The sequence below is a fragment of the Macaca thibetana genome, chromosome 1 (genome assembly GCF_024542745.1).
Source record: "Macaca thibetana thibetana isolate TM-01 chromosome 1, ASM2454274v1, whole genome shotgun sequence".
NCBI lineage: Eukaryota > Metazoa > Chordata > Mammalia > Primates > Cercopithecidae > Macaca > Macaca thibetana.
The window spans coordinates 138,514,503-138,531,511 of NC_065578.1; the positions used below are offsets into that span (position 1 = coordinate 138,514,503).

The 17,009-nt window shown below is 45.4% G+C and overlaps 1 protein-coding gene across 3 annotated transcripts in view; it reads right to left on the minus strand.

Annotated features, from left to right (window-relative positions):
• CNIH3 (cornichon family AMPA receptor auxiliary protein 3) overlaps positions 1-17,009 on the minus strand; it is a 177,726-nt gene that overhangs the window by 66,139 nt on the left and 94,578 nt on the right. The window lies entirely within an intron of this gene.

A 17,009-nucleotide genomic window follows, 5' to 3' on the forward strand; every position in this document is an offset into this window, starting at 1 on the left:
ACAGTAATAGAAATAATCAAATCTCTAGAAGTCCACAAGCCTGGATGGTTGGCTCCCGGGCAGTCAGCATTTCAAAGTACAGTCCTTTGGACTCCGGTCCTACAGTTCATTTTGGACGAAGACTCAGAACTCCCCAGAGAACAACAGTTTCCCGATATGCCTGGAGGAAAGAATGCTGGAGAGGACCTTCTCCAGTCACAGAATGAGGCATGGCCCCCCATGGAAGTACCTAACTGACAGGTGAAGGTTTGCAAGCCCACATCCTCACCACAGCTCCCTTGTCTGCTACAGAAGGAATAAATAATAGAACACGGTGGGATCTGGCCAGGGGAGTGTCCTTTCTTAGGGTGTGGAAGACTTGGGTGCTCCCAATAAAATCTCTCCTTTTGAAAATAAACAGACATGGTCACCTGTAATCCCAGCACTTTCAGAGGCCGAGGCAGGCAGATCACCTGAAGTCAGGAATTTTAGACCAACCTGGTCAACATGGTGAAACCCTGTCTCTACTAAAAATACAAAAATTAACTGGGTGTAGTGGCATACACCTGTAATCTCAGCTACTTGGGAAGCTGAGGCAGGAGGAAAAAAATAAAATAAACAGACATAATCAACTCCCCAGGAAGGCACATACCAGGGGTCCCTGAACACTTGGCAGAATTGCTGAAGCAAGGAAACCAGCTTCCCACCCCCATATGTCCCCAATCCAGCAACATGGGGCTGGGAGTAAGCACTAAGTAAGAGAAAATAACTTCCCTCTACAAAGCAAGTAGAATTTTAAAGCAGTCATATGTCATCCTGATTTCAATCCTCCTACAGAATTTGAAGAAAATTCCAGTATAACTTGTATTAAACCAACACATTTCTATATCATCCCTTGCCAGATAATTATCTAGCCTGTACTTAAACGCTTCAGGAACAAGAAACTCACCACTTACTGAGGATGCTCATTCCATTTCTGGCTACCTCTAATTAATCATTGCTTTCCTTATTAAACTAATATATGACTCCCTGAAGCCTCCACCCATAGCCTAAGCCAGGGTCAGCAAACTACAGCCTGAAGGCCAAATTCCAGCCTGCTACCCATTTTTGTTCAACCTGTCAGCTAAGAATGTTTTATTTTTTTTGTTTTTTAGTTTGCATTTTTGTTTTTGTTTGAGACAGAATCTCACTCTGTTGGCCAGGCTGGAATGCCGTGGTGCAATCTCGGCTCACTGCAACCTTCATCTCCCGGGCTCAAGCAATTCTCCTGCCTCAGCCTCCCGAGTAGCTGGGTACAGGCGTGTGCCACTATGCCTGGCTAATTTTTGTATTTTTAGTGGAGATGGGGTTTCACATTTTTAACACTTTTTAAAAATAATTGAAAGAAACCAAAAGGAGAATATTTTGTGGCATGTGAAGCTTATATTAAAATTCAAATTTCAGTATCCATAAAGGTTTACTGGAATATAGTAGCATTTATTCTTTTATCTATACTGCTTTTGCGCAACAGGATGATTGAGTAGTAGTTACAGGCTGTAAGGCTCACAAAACTCAAAATATTTACTCTTTTGCCTTTTATAGAAAAGATCTGCTGACCCCAGCCTATTCTTTTATTTGCCCTCTAGAGCTATCCTCTCCAATACGGTAGCCTCTAGCCACATGTAGCTTATTAAAGCTTAAACTTTTAATTAATGAAAATTAAATTAAAAATTCAGTTCATAGATACATTTTAGTTGTTCAACAACCCTGTCTATCTAGTAGCTATTACACGGCACAGATATAAAACATCCCCATCACCACAGAAAGTGCTATCAGACAGCACTGCTTTAGAGGCACATAGGATGGTCAAATAGCTCCTCCACAAAGAACCCCTTTAAGTACTGTCAGCTACAGGGACCTCAGCAAATCTTTCTTCTTCAAGCTAAATCTCTCCAACCATTGTTTACACAAACTACCACTAAGCTGCCTCATCATCCTGATTGTCCACCACAGATGTTTCAGGTTGTAAATGTCCATTCTAAAGTGTGACAGTCAGTACTAAACACTAGATTCAAGGTGAGGGTGGCAGGCACGGACAGTAGAGATGTCACTCACCTTCTCTGTTCTATAGTCTATGCTTCTTTTAATGCAGCCTGATGTCATTAGTTTTTTTGTGGCCATATCACTTTCCTGGCTTTATACTGAATTTGCATTACCTAAAAGCCCTAGGTCTTTTTCATGTGCTTCAGTTAAACTCAGTCCACCTCATTCTGCACAAGCATTGTTGGATTTGGAGGCCTAAGAGCAGGAACTAATCTTTATCCTGATTAATTCCTCCCTATTCAATCTGGTCTGCTGGTCTGATCTTTTGAGACATGACCTATCTCCCAACTATTATATAAATCCTAATAAACACAGTATCGTCAATACCCACATCCACATTCACCCTGATATAAATGTAAACCGAGCAGGACCAAGGCCAGAGCTCTGAGCGCACCATTCCTAGCTCCTGTGAGGCTGACATCGGTTTTCCTGACACCTATTATCTATCCAGTTATAAAGACGGTTCACTGTATTTGGATCCAGTCACTGAAAGCAAGTATCTGGATAGCTGCAGAACTCCACAACTGTTAGGGCTCCACATATAGGGCCCCACAAGGAGAATGGGCACCCATGGAGGAAAGGGAGCCAAGCCCCCACATTGTGAACAATCCTCATCCCCAGTCTTGCTCTAGGGCCCATGTCCCTGTCTGAGTGCAGGGAGGTGGGTCTAGACTGAATAGAGCAAAGGTAGCTGGAGCTTGAAGCAGGAGAGAGGAGCCAATGGGGATCTGGGGCAGTTCAGCCAGGCTGAGAGCCGGCGACCCCTACCTCGGCCCAGCTCAGCGCCTCACCTGCAGGATGGTCCAGAGGAAGGAGGCCTGAAGTGTGGCTTATGCCTTTGAGCTCCATGAGATCAGAGGTCCTTCACGGGTGCTTTCTGATGATGTGATGACAATGCACCCATGAGGACAAAGGCTTTCAGACTCCCTGCCCCCAATATCTACTTGCCAATGTATCTATCCATTCACCTAACATTCAGCCAGCATCCTTTATGTACAGGCAATGGGCTAACCAGTGGAGACACAAAAATCAACAAGATCAGTGCCTGTCTTCACCAAGTTCCTAGTCTGGAGGAGGAGACCCCCATGTAGACATGCCACTGTGCTACAGTGTGATGAGGGCTATCAAGATGATTGTAATAACTGCTCTCATGTATAGCCTGCTCACCATGTCAGCTGCTGGGCTATATGCTGCACATGCCTTTTATCATGTAATCCTTTGACCACCCAAAGGATTAAATGGGACCAATAATAGTACATACCTCACTATTACTGGTCCCATTTCAGAGAAGAAGAAACTGAGGCCCAAAGTAGTTAAGTTACTTGCCCAACATCACTCTTTGGTGCCAGGATCCAAACCAAGGCCTAACACTAAAACCTGAGGGTTACCATTACATTATTCTGTCTCCAAATACCGAGAAAAGTAAACAAGGAGTCAGCAGACAGACAGAAGAATTAACAGCTGTCCCCATGGAACCAAAGCAAAGCTTCCCTGAGGAAGCAGGGGTTAGGCTACCCCCCACTTAGTACTAATTCATAAACAGATTCCCAGTCTCAGCCTCCTGACTTGTCTGAGGATAGAAGTTACGGGCCCTACAGTGTAGTATCATCCTTTGCATGTGGCAGACTTCTGTCTAGAGCTAAGCCTTAGCATCAGCAATGGACTGCAAGTATGATAAGCACAATGATGTAAGGATGGGCAGATGAATGGTCGGCACAGTTTAATTCAGCTGAATGCACAGACCAGCCTCTGTGTGTGTCCTACAAGGCTCCATTGCACCCTTCAGCCCAGCAACTGACAGTACAGGTTTAACTGCTGAACTGTAGGTGAACTTTAACTGCTAATCCAACGATAAGATCATTTCATATCTCACCCCTGTTTTAGAAATCAGTTTTATATTTAATGCAGTAAAATTCATTCTTTTTGGTGAAAAGTTCTGTGAATTTCGACAAATGCAGTTATGCGATCATCTCCAAAATCAAGACACAGAACAGTTCTATCACCCCCAAAATTCCCTCCTGCAACACGCCCCCGCCATGTCTCACCCCTGTCCCCCCGCCCAGCAACCACTAATCTGTTCTCCATCCCTCTAGTTTTGCCTTCTCCAGAAAGTCACAAAAATGGAATCATGCAGTATGTAGGCTTCTGAGTCTGCTTTCTTTTGTAAGCCTATGTAAATATATATGTTTACATACGTTTTAACAGTTTAAGCCACACGTTGCCTATATCAATGGTTTATTCCTTTTTACTGCCCAGTAGTATTTCATTGTATAAATCAACTACGGTTTATTTATCTACCTGTTAAAGGACCTTAGGGTTGTTTCCAGATTTTGACAATTATGAATAAAGCTTCTATAAACATCTACACAAGGGCTTGTATCTAAACATAAGTCTTCGATTTCCTTGGACAAATAAGGGGATTGCTGGTCCATGTGGTAAGTGTCAATTTAATTTCTAAGAAACTGACAAAACTGTTTTCCAAAGTGGCTGCACTAGTTTGCATTCCCACATGAGTTGCAACATGAGTTGCAACATGAGTGTTCCAATTACTCCACACCCTAGCCAGAACTCAGTACTGTCAGTTTAGTTTTTGGGTTTCTTTTGGCCCGGTTTTGGTTTTGAGTCATTTCAGTAGGTGTGTCGAGGCATCGCTGCAGCTGTAATTTGCATTCCTCCAGTGACTAATGATGCTGAGCATTTTTCATGGGCTTAGCTGTCATCTGTACATCTTTTTTGATGAAATGTGTGTCCAAATCATTTTCTCTTTTAAAACAAAAATAGCTGGTTGTTTTGTTATTGATGATCTTTGAGCATTCTTTATATATTTTGGATAGGAGTCCCTTGTCAAATATGTAATTTGCAAATATTGTCTTCTATGCTGTGACTTGTCATTTCATTTTTGACAGTATGCTTCTCAGAGCAAAAGTTTTTTATTTTAACGCAGTTTATCCCATTTATCAGTTTTTCTTTTATGGATCATATTTTGGTATTCAACCTATGAACTCTTTGGATCTAAGAACTTCTAAGATCACAGAGGTTTTCACTTAAATTTTTTTCTAAAACTTGAGTTTTCTCTGTAGGAAGGCTTAAACTACAAATTCAATTTATTTAATAGATTTAGGACTATTCCAGTTATCTATTTCCTATGACATGAGCTTTGACAGTTTGTGATTTCAAGGAATTGGCCCATTTCATCAAAGTTGTCAAATCCGCAGATTTATATTCAGAGCCACCCCTATTTTTGTATTTCATCCTCCCTCATCAGGCATCTCCCCTGCTTTTTTTCTCATCAGTCTTTTGAGATGGAGGTTTAAGTGATCACAGAAAACGTAAGAAAAGTTGGCAGCAAAGCAGTGGAAACAAAGCAAGAGCTATCATTCTTCCCCAAGCCGCATAACTGAGGTCCTTGAAAGCCAGACTGCCTCTACGCTGCCTGGGGCCAGGCCCTGCCTGAAAAAGTGGGGCAAGGGTGAGGCTCTGGGGTAGAAAATTGGAGGTCTTGCAGGAGATGCAGCACCAGAGGGAAAGAGAAGGATCTAGTTATATCAGTAAGATAATGCAATATACATGGGCAGACATCAGAACTTAGTGAAGTACTAGCTTGGACGGAGGCTTCAGGAGAGGCAGAGCCAGAGGAAACCACCAAGAAGTCCAGAAAGGAAGGCAGCTACAAACAGAGAACACGCTAGAAGTGAAGCTGTTCCTATGAACACTGAACCCTATCCTACCACCACTAGGCATAGGCAAGTTCAGCCCAAAAGGCGCTGCCCCAACCTTCCACCCTATTGCCTCTCCCTGTTCCCCCAACCACAGGACCATGAAGCAATGATCCATGGAATCTCACTGTGCAGAGCCTCACCAAGAACCACAGCAAGGTCAGTCCTGCTTGGGCCTGCCCTAAGTCTAGACCACCGGGATTCCATGCAGCCTGAACACCAGCAGGAAAGCAGGGTGGACCCACCTCAAGAGGTGGGAAACTATAGAAACACTCCATAAAGCATCTCATGCTTCCTTCTTTGGGTCCACAGAATTTATAATCAGGAGATTAAAAGTTATCTCACTTGTCTGAAATCATTATTTTGCTAAAAATAACCATGCTGTACTATGGCCTGAAAAAAAAAAACCTTCCTGGAAGATGAAGAAACGATTGAAATGTCAACATGTATTAGCTAATGAGTCCCCAGGACTGCCCCATCAGAGCTTAGCATTAGGAGAGGCTGGTTTTCTCTGGGACTTTCTCTTCCCTGCATTTGCTCCTCTTATTTCTGAAAGCTCTTAAATGGTTGAGACCTCGCTACCTTGCATGTGTACTGCACTATCTTATTGACATAACTTGATCTGCATAAGAACTCTGTGAACTGGATAGGAATCTCCCCCTAGCATACAGTTCAGGAGACCGAGACCCAGTCACAGTGTTTGAAAGATGTACTTTACCTTGCGTGATGAGTGAGGGACAACCCACACTGGACCCAGGTCTCGGAGTCTTTGACTGGTTAGTGTTCCATCCAGCACACTGTGCTGCCCCTCTCTGACTTGAACGGGTGAAAACAAAGTGTTGGGTTGCTGAAGAGGCCCAAAAAATATTGACTAGATACCCACGATGTACCTGGCACCATGTCTGCCTCTCTAGTACAGGACTGAGAAAGAAAAGAAGGTCCCTGTCATCACAGAAGTTAAAATCAAGGGTAAGGGCAGAAGAGATAATTAACAAATAGGTAAGAAAAGCATCAGAAAATGACAGACCGTGTGAAGAAAATAAAACAGCTGATAGGAAGAAACAGAACTGGCAGTAGAGAGGGAAGTGATCAAGGAAGGCTCTCTGACGAGGTATCTTTTAAGCTGAGAGGTCTGAATGACCAGGAGCCAAATATGGAAAGGTCTGGGAAGAAATTTCCAGAGACGGAAATTATGCTGCAGATGCCAGAAGCAGGAAATAAGCTTGGCAGGTGTGAGGCACGGAAAGGCCTGCACAGGGGAAGCCAGAAAGTCAGACAGACAGCAGGGGGAGGGGAGGTCGAGGCTCAGGGCTGGTCAGGATCCCACCTGTGTGGGATTCATCCAACTGCAACTCCCCAAAACACATGGTGTGGCATGAAGCCATTTAGCCCATCTACTCTATTGGTGATGTGGCCCTTATGTGACTTGCATGACTGTGTTTGCTGCTTGTGGTCTCTCATTCTAACAAAAGGAGTTGCATGGACGTAACCGAGGAGGCCACTGCTGATACAGGTTGATCAGTGTGAAACCAGTGTCAGTTGGGCAGACTGAGGAACAGGTATTGGCCTGGCAGTTTTCAAGTCCGTTCTGAGCAGTAGCAAATTCACCCAAATGAAAACTCAATGTTCAGGGGCAATATTTAAAGAGATCATGAATCCTAGCAAGTCATACCCAGGGACTCGGAGGACAGATTTGGGTTAACCCATCTCAGAGAGCATCTGGGCACTGGGAAAAGCTGCACAGTTTTCTAATGAATGGGCACATGCCCCAAACCTTCCAAAACTCTGACTACAGGCCCAACTGTGAATAGGGACAGCTCCCTCACCCAGTTCTGTGCTCATACTCCTATTTGCATTAGGGACACTTTGAACAGACCTTTCTCTCTTGATTTCTCCATGTTGTGTGTTGAATAGTGACCCCCAAAATTCACATGCACCTGAAACCTCAGAAGGTGACCTTATTTAGAAATAGGGTCTTTGCAGGTGTAATTAGAAAAGATGACATCATCTTTATGAGTTAAAAAAAAAGTCACACAGTGAAGGCCATGTGAAAACAGAGGCTGCAATTGGAGGGACACAGCTATCAGCCGAGGAACATCAAGGGCTGTCAGGAGCCACCATTAGCTGGGAAGAGGTGAGTAAGGATTCTTCCTTAGAGCCTTTGGAGGGAACATGGCCCATCTGTCTTCCGACTTCTAGCCTTCAGAACTTTGAGAGAATAAATTCCTATTGTTTTAAGCCACCCCCTGGGTGGTAATTTGTTAAGGCTGCCCTAGGAAACAAATACACTCCATTTGCAAAATACCTGAAACTATTTCTGCTGTCATCTAAGATCTGGAAGGAAGGAATGGTACCAGCTCCTCCTTGGAAACCATCATTCTCAGCAAACTTTCGCAAGAACAGAAAACCAAACACCGCATGTTCTCACTCATAGGTGGGAATTGAACAATGAGGTCACTTGGACATGGGAAGGGGAACATCACACACCGGGGCCTATTATGGGGAGGGGGGAGGGGGGAGGGATGGCATTGGGAGTTATAACTGATGTAAATGACGAGTTGATGGGTGCTGACGAGTTGATGGGTGCAGCACACCAACATGGCACATATGTATACATATGTAACAAACCCGCACGTTGTGCACATGTACCCTAGAACTTAAAGTATAATTTAAAAAAAAAAAAAGATCTGGAAGGAATGGCTTTTGGTGCTACCTGAGAATGTCAGCATGAAAGATGCAAACAGGAGCATTTCTGACCCAAAATATACACCTCCCCAGGGAAGCAGGCTTTTATACTCACCCCAAACCTTCCTGTAAGTCCCCCAAACCCACGCTCAGAATACAATTCTAATTTAGAGTGAATTCTGCTTTTTACTTCCTTTATCTTGTCCCCAAAAGAACAATGTCTTCAAACCACAGCCCAAGTTTTAGGGGCCCTTTCTAAGGGTCCTGTTAAAGCACAAAGAGCTCCATTGGAGAGGAAAAAAATTAGAGATGAGAGTGATTTTATTGGTTACAACATACATCTTATATCTAGTCCTAGTTTTATGCCTGAAACTAGTACAGCCTTGAGTCCTAAAGTCTCTCTGTGCACTGATTCTAAACTGCTACAGGCAAGTGTTTGCTTAGTCATCTCTGAGCCCCCAAGACGCAAGCAGCACTGGCTCCAAACTCAAAGGCCTCTTGGGGACTCTACATGGGTACCACCCACCTGTTCAAGTCCTTGCTCAGCTCCCATCACCAAGTGGTCTAGAAAAAGATTCAGGGTCTCTCAACCCACTGCCCACTCCCTTTTCTAAAAAGTGCAATACCAGATGTCATGGGGTAGTTGAAGCTTTCCAAAGTGTTTTCACATGTTTTGCTTGATTTTATGTTCTTGTATATAATATCCCAAATGATATGACATCCACTTTGCGAATGAAGAATCAAGAAGAATGAGAGGTCCTTAGGAATGTCCAGGGCTACCTGGTTAAAGAGGGCAGAGCTGGGGCCAGTCCTCACCTTCCCCATTTCTCTTCCGTGTGCTTCCTCCATTGGGCCATGCAGTCTCACCCTCTTCTGTAAGGGGGAGTGAGGAACCTTTACTAATGCTTCCATTCACATGGGGTGCCATGCAGGGCAGGACACAGCAGGTTTAGCACTAGAGTCCTGCCTTTTAAGGGCTCCCAATCAAATGAATGGTCTGCTTATCCCCATATGACCAAGAGTCTGAGAGGAAGTTAAACTTCCAACCAGCACAGAGGCTCTGGTTGGAGAGGGTCAGAGGCTTGCCCTAACTCTACCCCATTTCACCACTGAATTGGTCAGGGTTCCCTAGAGAGACATAATCAACAAGATGTATGTAGATATATGTACAGAAAAAGATCTGTTTTAAGGAATTGGCTTATGCAATGATGGAGGCTAAGAAGTCCCAATTCTGCAGAGTCAGCCAGCAGACTGGAGACCTAGGAAGGAGCCAGTGCTGCGGTTCAAGTCCAAAGGCCGTCTGCTGACAGAATTCCTTCTTGCTCGGACGAAGTCAGTCTTTCATTTTATCTGGACCTTCAGCTGATTGGATGAGGCCCACCTACGTTAGGGAGGGCAATCTGCTTTACCAATTTAAATATTAATCTCATCCAAAAACACCCTCACAGAAACATCCAGAATAATGTTTGGCCACATATATAGACATCATAGCCAAGTCATACTGACACACAATGTTAACCACCACAAGCCCCCAATACTAGGGACTGTCACAGGCTCTAGGCAGTGTGCTGGGCCCTGGCCAGTAGGGCTTGGTTGGAAGATGGCAGAGTGATGACCAATGGGTCCTTTTCATGTGTGAGAAATCATCATGCGTCATGGCATCCAGCATCTTGGCACACACTCATCTTAGGAAGGAAGCTGCCTTACAATAAGTAGGGAAAAGTGTGTGACCCAGCCTCCTCCACTTAAGGATGAGGAGCCTCAGGACCAGAGAAGAAGGGGACCTGTCCTGGCACTCTCACCCTCAGAGCCTGCACAAGGTAGCTTATCATTGTCTCAAGAGCAGTGTCCACCCTCATCATGAGTGGGGACTGTCTGTGCTGTGGGCTACCCATAACAGGCTCCACAAAAGGATGGGGTTGGGCCAATTCCAAAGCTGAGCCTTAAGGATAAAGAGCCCCTTACTCTGTAGGAGGAAAGCCACTGGTCAGGAAAATGAGACCCAGCCCTTCTGCCACCATGCCCTCCATGCCTGGGCAGCAGCCCCGAGTGTCCAGATCTTCCTGTGCCACCATCTTCTAAGTCCTTGCATAGCTACATCCCTTCCTCACACCATCACAAAAATGGACTGCCCCTGACTCCACATCTCTCTCTCCTTAACAGGTGCTGCCTCCTTTAGAGTGAAGAGTCCTGATCTGAAAGAGGTCTCACTTGCATCCTGACCCTGCCAGTTCCCAGCTCTGTGACCCGGAGCTTGTCACTTCACTCCTCCAGGCCATGGCTTCCATATCATAAGATGAGAATAATCTCTACCTCAACTGGCTGCTATCAGTTCAAAATGGGGTGATACAGACTACAGCACCAGGATAGACAGAAATAAAGGCTGTTGGATGCTGGGGTGGGACAGTGAGGGGGAATGCCATTGTGTAAAAGGCACAACAGTGTCATTGTTACGCATACCAAGAGAGTCGGTTCAAATCCAAATTCTACCTCATTTGTTTGTGTGACGATGGGCAAAGTGTTTAACCCCTCCAAGCCCCGGTGTCCTCAAGTACAAAAAAGAGACAGTAGTGGTTCCTACTTCATATTGATACTTTGAGGATTAAAGGAAATAATGTACAAGAAGCAGTGGGCACAATGCTCAGCATGTAAAGTTAAAACATTAATATTATAATTTTATTTCCATAATTATTACCATGCAGATGTTCAGGCTCCACCCTCTGGTCTCAGGGCTCTCTTCCCCTTTCTGGCCTTGAGCATGATCATTAGCAACACACCCTCTGAATCAGGAGAATCCAGTCACTGCAGGGGACAGCTGGGGTAGAGGGTGTAGGTAAGAGCCATGGCACAGCCCCTCTGAGGACTCAGGTGGGTGATAAAGCCAGCATGTTCCATCCTGTTACAGGTGGAAACCTGAGCTCGGGGTTGCCAGGACAGAAGCTGGAGACCAGCAGGTGAGCTGAGGAGGAAGGCATCGGCTGCCCCTGGAAGAGTCCCTAGACCTGAATGATGAGTACAGATTGGGAAACACAGGACACATTGGCTTATTTGCCATTGGTGTGCCAGAATCTGCAGACACAGCAGGTTCTGACATAGCTTCCCTGGTCCCCGTCTAGTTAACAGGAAACAAAGACACCCCAGAGCTGTGCAATTCTAGGACTAAAGCCAAGTGAGCAGGATACCAGGCAGACCTAGCCCCAGCTGACTTGCTTCAGCTGACAGCACAGCCGTCCTCAACTCCAGCCAGCAGCCATCTGGGTCAGGGTGAAATCCAGAGAGGAGAAGGGAATGAGAAGGCCCTTTTCTGCTGACTTGTCATAGGCATAAGCCGGGCAGCCACTCTGAATAGCTCAAGCAGTAAGAGAGGGGTTGGGAAGAAGTGGGGGCAGCCTGCAGTGTGCTGGGACCTTCCCTGGGGCAGTCAGGCCAGAATCGCCCCACTTCACCAGCCCCCTAACTCAGCCAGCCCACCAGCACTACATCTGGCCCTGCACATGAAGCACACTGGGGCCACAGAGCCTACCCGAGGTAGCCGCCCCCAGCCCCAGGTTCCCCCTCCTCTCACCAAACTTGTGTGTCCTCCGGCATCCTTGGTTCTCAAACAAAAGAATGCAGGAGCAATTTCTGGCTCAAATGTTTGGTGACCTTCCACACACCCTTTTGGGATCCTTGTTTTCAGCCTCCCTCCTTCTTCTGGTCCAGTGTCCTCTACTCCTTGGGTGCTTCTCCAACACCTAGGCCTCAAGGGTCCATGACCAGCCTAGCCCAGCTCTGGGGGAGCATGCACCCAAGAGTGAGTGTGGATGTGCATCAGAAAGGTTCCCCAAAGTATCTTCCAGGAAGATCCATCATTACTCATTCCTAAAAATACTTACTAAGCATCTACCATTTGCCAGGCACTGTGGTAGGAGCTGGAGATACAACAAAAAGCAAGGCAGACAGGAGCTGGCCTCTACCAGTTGCCATTCATTTTGTGTTGACTCTGAAAACGCAATGGCTTTTGGGCATGGTAGCCTATTGAGCAAGGCATCAATTGCTCACCTGAATATGGATTATTTTAATCAAACTGAAGACAGAATATGTATAAAGGAATGCAGTAATGCCAGCTCTAGGTCAGAACTTAAGTTTTTAAAAGTTGTAGGTGACCGGTTGCTTGTAGTTTGAGATATCATCATTGATCTGAGCAAGGCCCTCTCTTACATTTATAATTGATCATTTATTCCTTCATTCATTTCCTTTTATCCCATTAGCCCTTTTGCTCCATTCTTGGCAATTACTGGTTTATGTTTCATGTGTATCTTTCTGTTCCTTGTGTTCTTACAAAATGTGTATTCTGTATGTATGCATAGATTTTAAATTTACCTAACTTGTATCCCATTCTTTCTTACCTTTTGCCCTCAGGAATGTAGCTCCAGGGCTCCATGGGAGCGGCCACTATACTTTGTCTATCCACGCTACCAGTGAGAAACACAGACTTGACCATGTAACCTCAAATAATGTCACAAAACCCTAATGCATGTCACCTTAGGGATTGGTATGCCAATTTCTTTGGGATTTATACCTAGGAGTGGAACGGTAGGGCCATGGGTTTTTTGTTTCTTTTTTAATTGGACTGACTGCCCTCCTTGACTGTCCTTCAAAGTGGTTACATTCCCCCAGCAGAGCTACAGATTCTCTGTCCCACATCCCCTCAGACACCTGGCTGAACCCAGCTTTCTAGAGTTTGCAGTCTAATAGGTAAAGTGCAGTCTCTCTCGTTTTAATTTGCATCTCTCCAGAGATGAGTTGGAGGAACTCTTTATATAAAGTGTTAGCCTTTGGGGTTTCCTTTCTGTTCACTGTCTGCTTAGATGCTCTGACCATTTTTCAACAAGATTGCTGCCTTTTTCTCTTTTTGATTTGTACTGGTTGCTGGTATGTTGTAGATGTGACTCCTCTTTCAATTTTAGACACTTTAAACACCTTCTCTCATCAGTCACCTGTTGATTAATTAACTGTGGCTATGGTGTCCTTCACTGAATGAAAATCAGTTTCACTCATTTTTGCCTCATATTGTATACTTTCTCAAGTTTTATTTAAGAAGTTCTTCCTTGCCCCTAAGACACAAAGATAAACTCTTACATTATTTTATATTTTCCTTATGAAATTCAAGGATTCTAATTAGTCCTCTTCTGTCGTCAGATGCCAGTATCTGGGACTGTGCCAGGTCAACTCAAGAGTCAGAGTTACTTCATTCACTGAATATTTAATGAGCACTTACTGTGTACGAGGCACTGTGCTGGGAGCTGCAGACAGAAGACAAGGCATAGCCCCTGGATGGGATGACAGAAGTGGACTAGGAACTCCATGTGACAGAAGAGAGGGGTCAGGAAAGGGCAACCTCAAGTAGAAGTGACAGAAGAGAGAAAGAGACCCCCCATATTGTTCTATATTGTTTTATATTCAGTACCTGCTTTAAGAAGAAACAAGGAAGTGAAACCAAAGGCAGGCAACCTGGCGCCAGGCACCAGACCCAAAACCAGGTCTGGGCCTGCCTGACGTTAGCCTGATAGTTAATATTCAACCCATGACCTAGCAATCGATGTTATCCATAGATTCCAGACATTGTATGGAACGACATTGTGAAACTTCTCGTTCTGTTCTGTTTCACTCTGATTACCGGTGCACGCAGCCCTTGTCACATACTCCCTAGATTGCTCAATCAATCACGGCCCTTTCATGTAAAATCTTTAGTGTTGTGAGCCCTTAAAAGGGACAGACATTGTGCACGCAACAAGCTCGGATTTTAAGATGCTAGTCCGCCGATGCTTCCAGCTGATTAAAAGCTACTTCCTTCACCATCTCAGTGTCTATGGGGTTTTGTCCACAGCTTGTCCTGCTACATTTCTTGGTTCCCTGACAGGGAATCGAGGTGACTGATGGATGGCCAAGGCAGCCCCTTAGGCAGCTTAAGCCTGCCCTGTGGAGCATCCCTGCAGGGAACTCCGGCCCGCCTGAGTGACGCAATCCAAAGAGTGCTCCCAGGTAGGCAACTGCCCCAGTGGAACGCCTCACCAGAGCAGTGCATGGCAGGCCCCCGGGGAGGATCAACGCAGTGGCTGAACACCAGGAAGGAACTGGCACTTGGAGTCCAGACATCTGAAACTTGGTAAGACTAATCTTTGAAACTTGCCCACTCCATTTGAGTGGAAGCATGGCCTGATCACCCACAGCACGCCTGTATCAGTACTTTTGTTCTGGTTTTGACTTGACTTGAATTGCTTGATACTTTGGTTTTGACTTGGCTTGAATTTCTTGGTACTCTGATTTTGGTTTGATATAAATGACAAAGGTGTGTGTGTGCCCTCTTTACCCATTCTTTGTTTTGTGGTGAGTGTGTGGTGTGAGCATGATATTTTGTCTCGAGAAAACATGGGCCAGGCACAAAGTAAGCCCACCCCATTGGGAACTATGTTAAAGCATTTCAAGAAAGGATTCAAAGGAGACTATGGAGTCACTATGACTCCAGGAAAACTGAGAACTTTGTGTGAAATAGATTGGCCAGAATTAGAGGTAGGTTGGCCATCCGAAGGAAGCCTGGACAGGTCTCTTGTTTCAAAGGTATGGCACAAAGTAACTGGCAAGCCAGGACACCCAGATCAGTTCCCATATATAGATTTCTGGTTACAGCTAGTTTTAGATCCCCCACAGTGGTTAAGGGGACAGGCAGTAGCAGTACTAGTAGCAAAGGGACAGTTAGTTAAGGAAGGTTCTCACTCTACCTGCCAAGGGAAGCCAGCCCTTAAAGTTCTGTCTGACCCGGAGCCCAAAGACTCATGGCAGGAGATGGCACCAACAGTGCCGCTCCTTACCAAGCGGAGAGGCCCCCTACTTCTGAGCCCACAGCCCCGAGACCACCCAGAGTAGAAAGGAAGGAAGCGAACCTGCAGGAGAAACTCCTCCCTTGGCAGCCCATTTACAGCCCAAGACTGGAATCCAAATGCCCCTGAGAGTGCAGTGACATACTAGGGTAGATGAGGATGGACACATGGTGGAAAGGCATGCCTTCATATATCACCCTTTCACCTCTGCTGAGCTCCTCAATTGAAAAAATAATACCCCATCTTACACTGAAAAGCCTCAAGCTCTAATTGACTTGCTCCAAACTATTATACAGACTCATAGTCCTACTTGGGCTGATTGCCACCAGTTACTCATGTACCTCTTTAACACAGATGAAAGGTGAAGGGTGCTACAGGCGGCAACTAAATGGCTAGAGGAGCACATCCCAGCCAAATACCAAAATCCCCAGGAATACATAAGAATTCAGCTGCCAGGAGCAGACCCTCAATGGGATGTGAATGAAGGACCCAATATGGAGAGGTTAAGACGATACCAGAAGGCATTAATTGAAGGGGTGAAAAAAGGGGCTCAAAAGGCCACAAGTGTAAATAAAGTTTCTGAAGTTATCCAAGGAAAGGAGGAAAGCCCAGCCCAATTCTATGAAAGATTGTGTGAGGCCTATCGTATGTACACTCCTTTCGATCCAGATAGTCCTGAAAATCAGCGTATGATTAACATGGCCTTAGTTAGTCAAAGCGCAGAAGATATCCAGAGGAAATTGCAAAAACAGGCTGGTTTTGCAGGGATGAATACCTTGCAGTTACTGGAGATAGCTAATAGAGTATTTGTAAATAGAGATGCAACAAGCCACCGAGAAAGCCATAAGGAAGGTGAACGCCAGGCCAGGCAGAATGCTGATTTTCTGGCTGCAGCAATTAGAGGGATCCCCGCAAAGGGCAGGGAAAGGGGGGTTCCGGGAGGAATGCCCAGTCCAATCGCTCATGTCTGCAGCATAACCAATGTGCCTACTATAAAGAAATAGAACATTGGAAAGGTAAGTATCCCCAACTAAAGGAGAAGCAAGGTGATGCGGAGCAAAAGACCACAGATAAAGACAAAGGGATTTTGTTCAGTCTGGCCGAAGAGCTACTAGACTGAAGGGGACTGGGCTCAAATGCCCCCAAGGAGCCCATGGTCAGGATGACAATAGGGGGCAAGGTACCCCAGTGTCCCCCTTATCTAAGAAAAACATTGATATAATCGGAGCAACGGGAGTCTCCACCAAGCAGGTTTTCTGCCTACCATGGACCTGCTTGGTGGGAGGACATAAAGTGACTCATCAATTTCTGTATAGGCCTGACTGCCCCTTGCTTAGTAAGCTGAGAGCCACCATTTCCTTTACAAAACAGGGATCTTTAAAGCTGAAGTTACCGAGAACAGGAGTTATCATGGCCTTTACAGTCCCCCGAGAAGAAGAATGGAGACTTTTTCTAACCAAGCCAGGTCAGGAGATAAAACCGGTTCTAGTTGAGCAATGGCCCTGAGTATGGGCAAAGGACAATCCTCCAGGGCTGGCGATCAATCAAGCCCCCGTACTCACAGAAGTTAAGCCTAGGGCCCAGCCAATTAGACAAAAGCAGTATCTTGTTCCTAGAGAAGTTCTTGAAGGAATACAAGTTCATCTTAAATGCTTGAAAGCTTTTGTAATTAAAGTTCCTTGCCAGT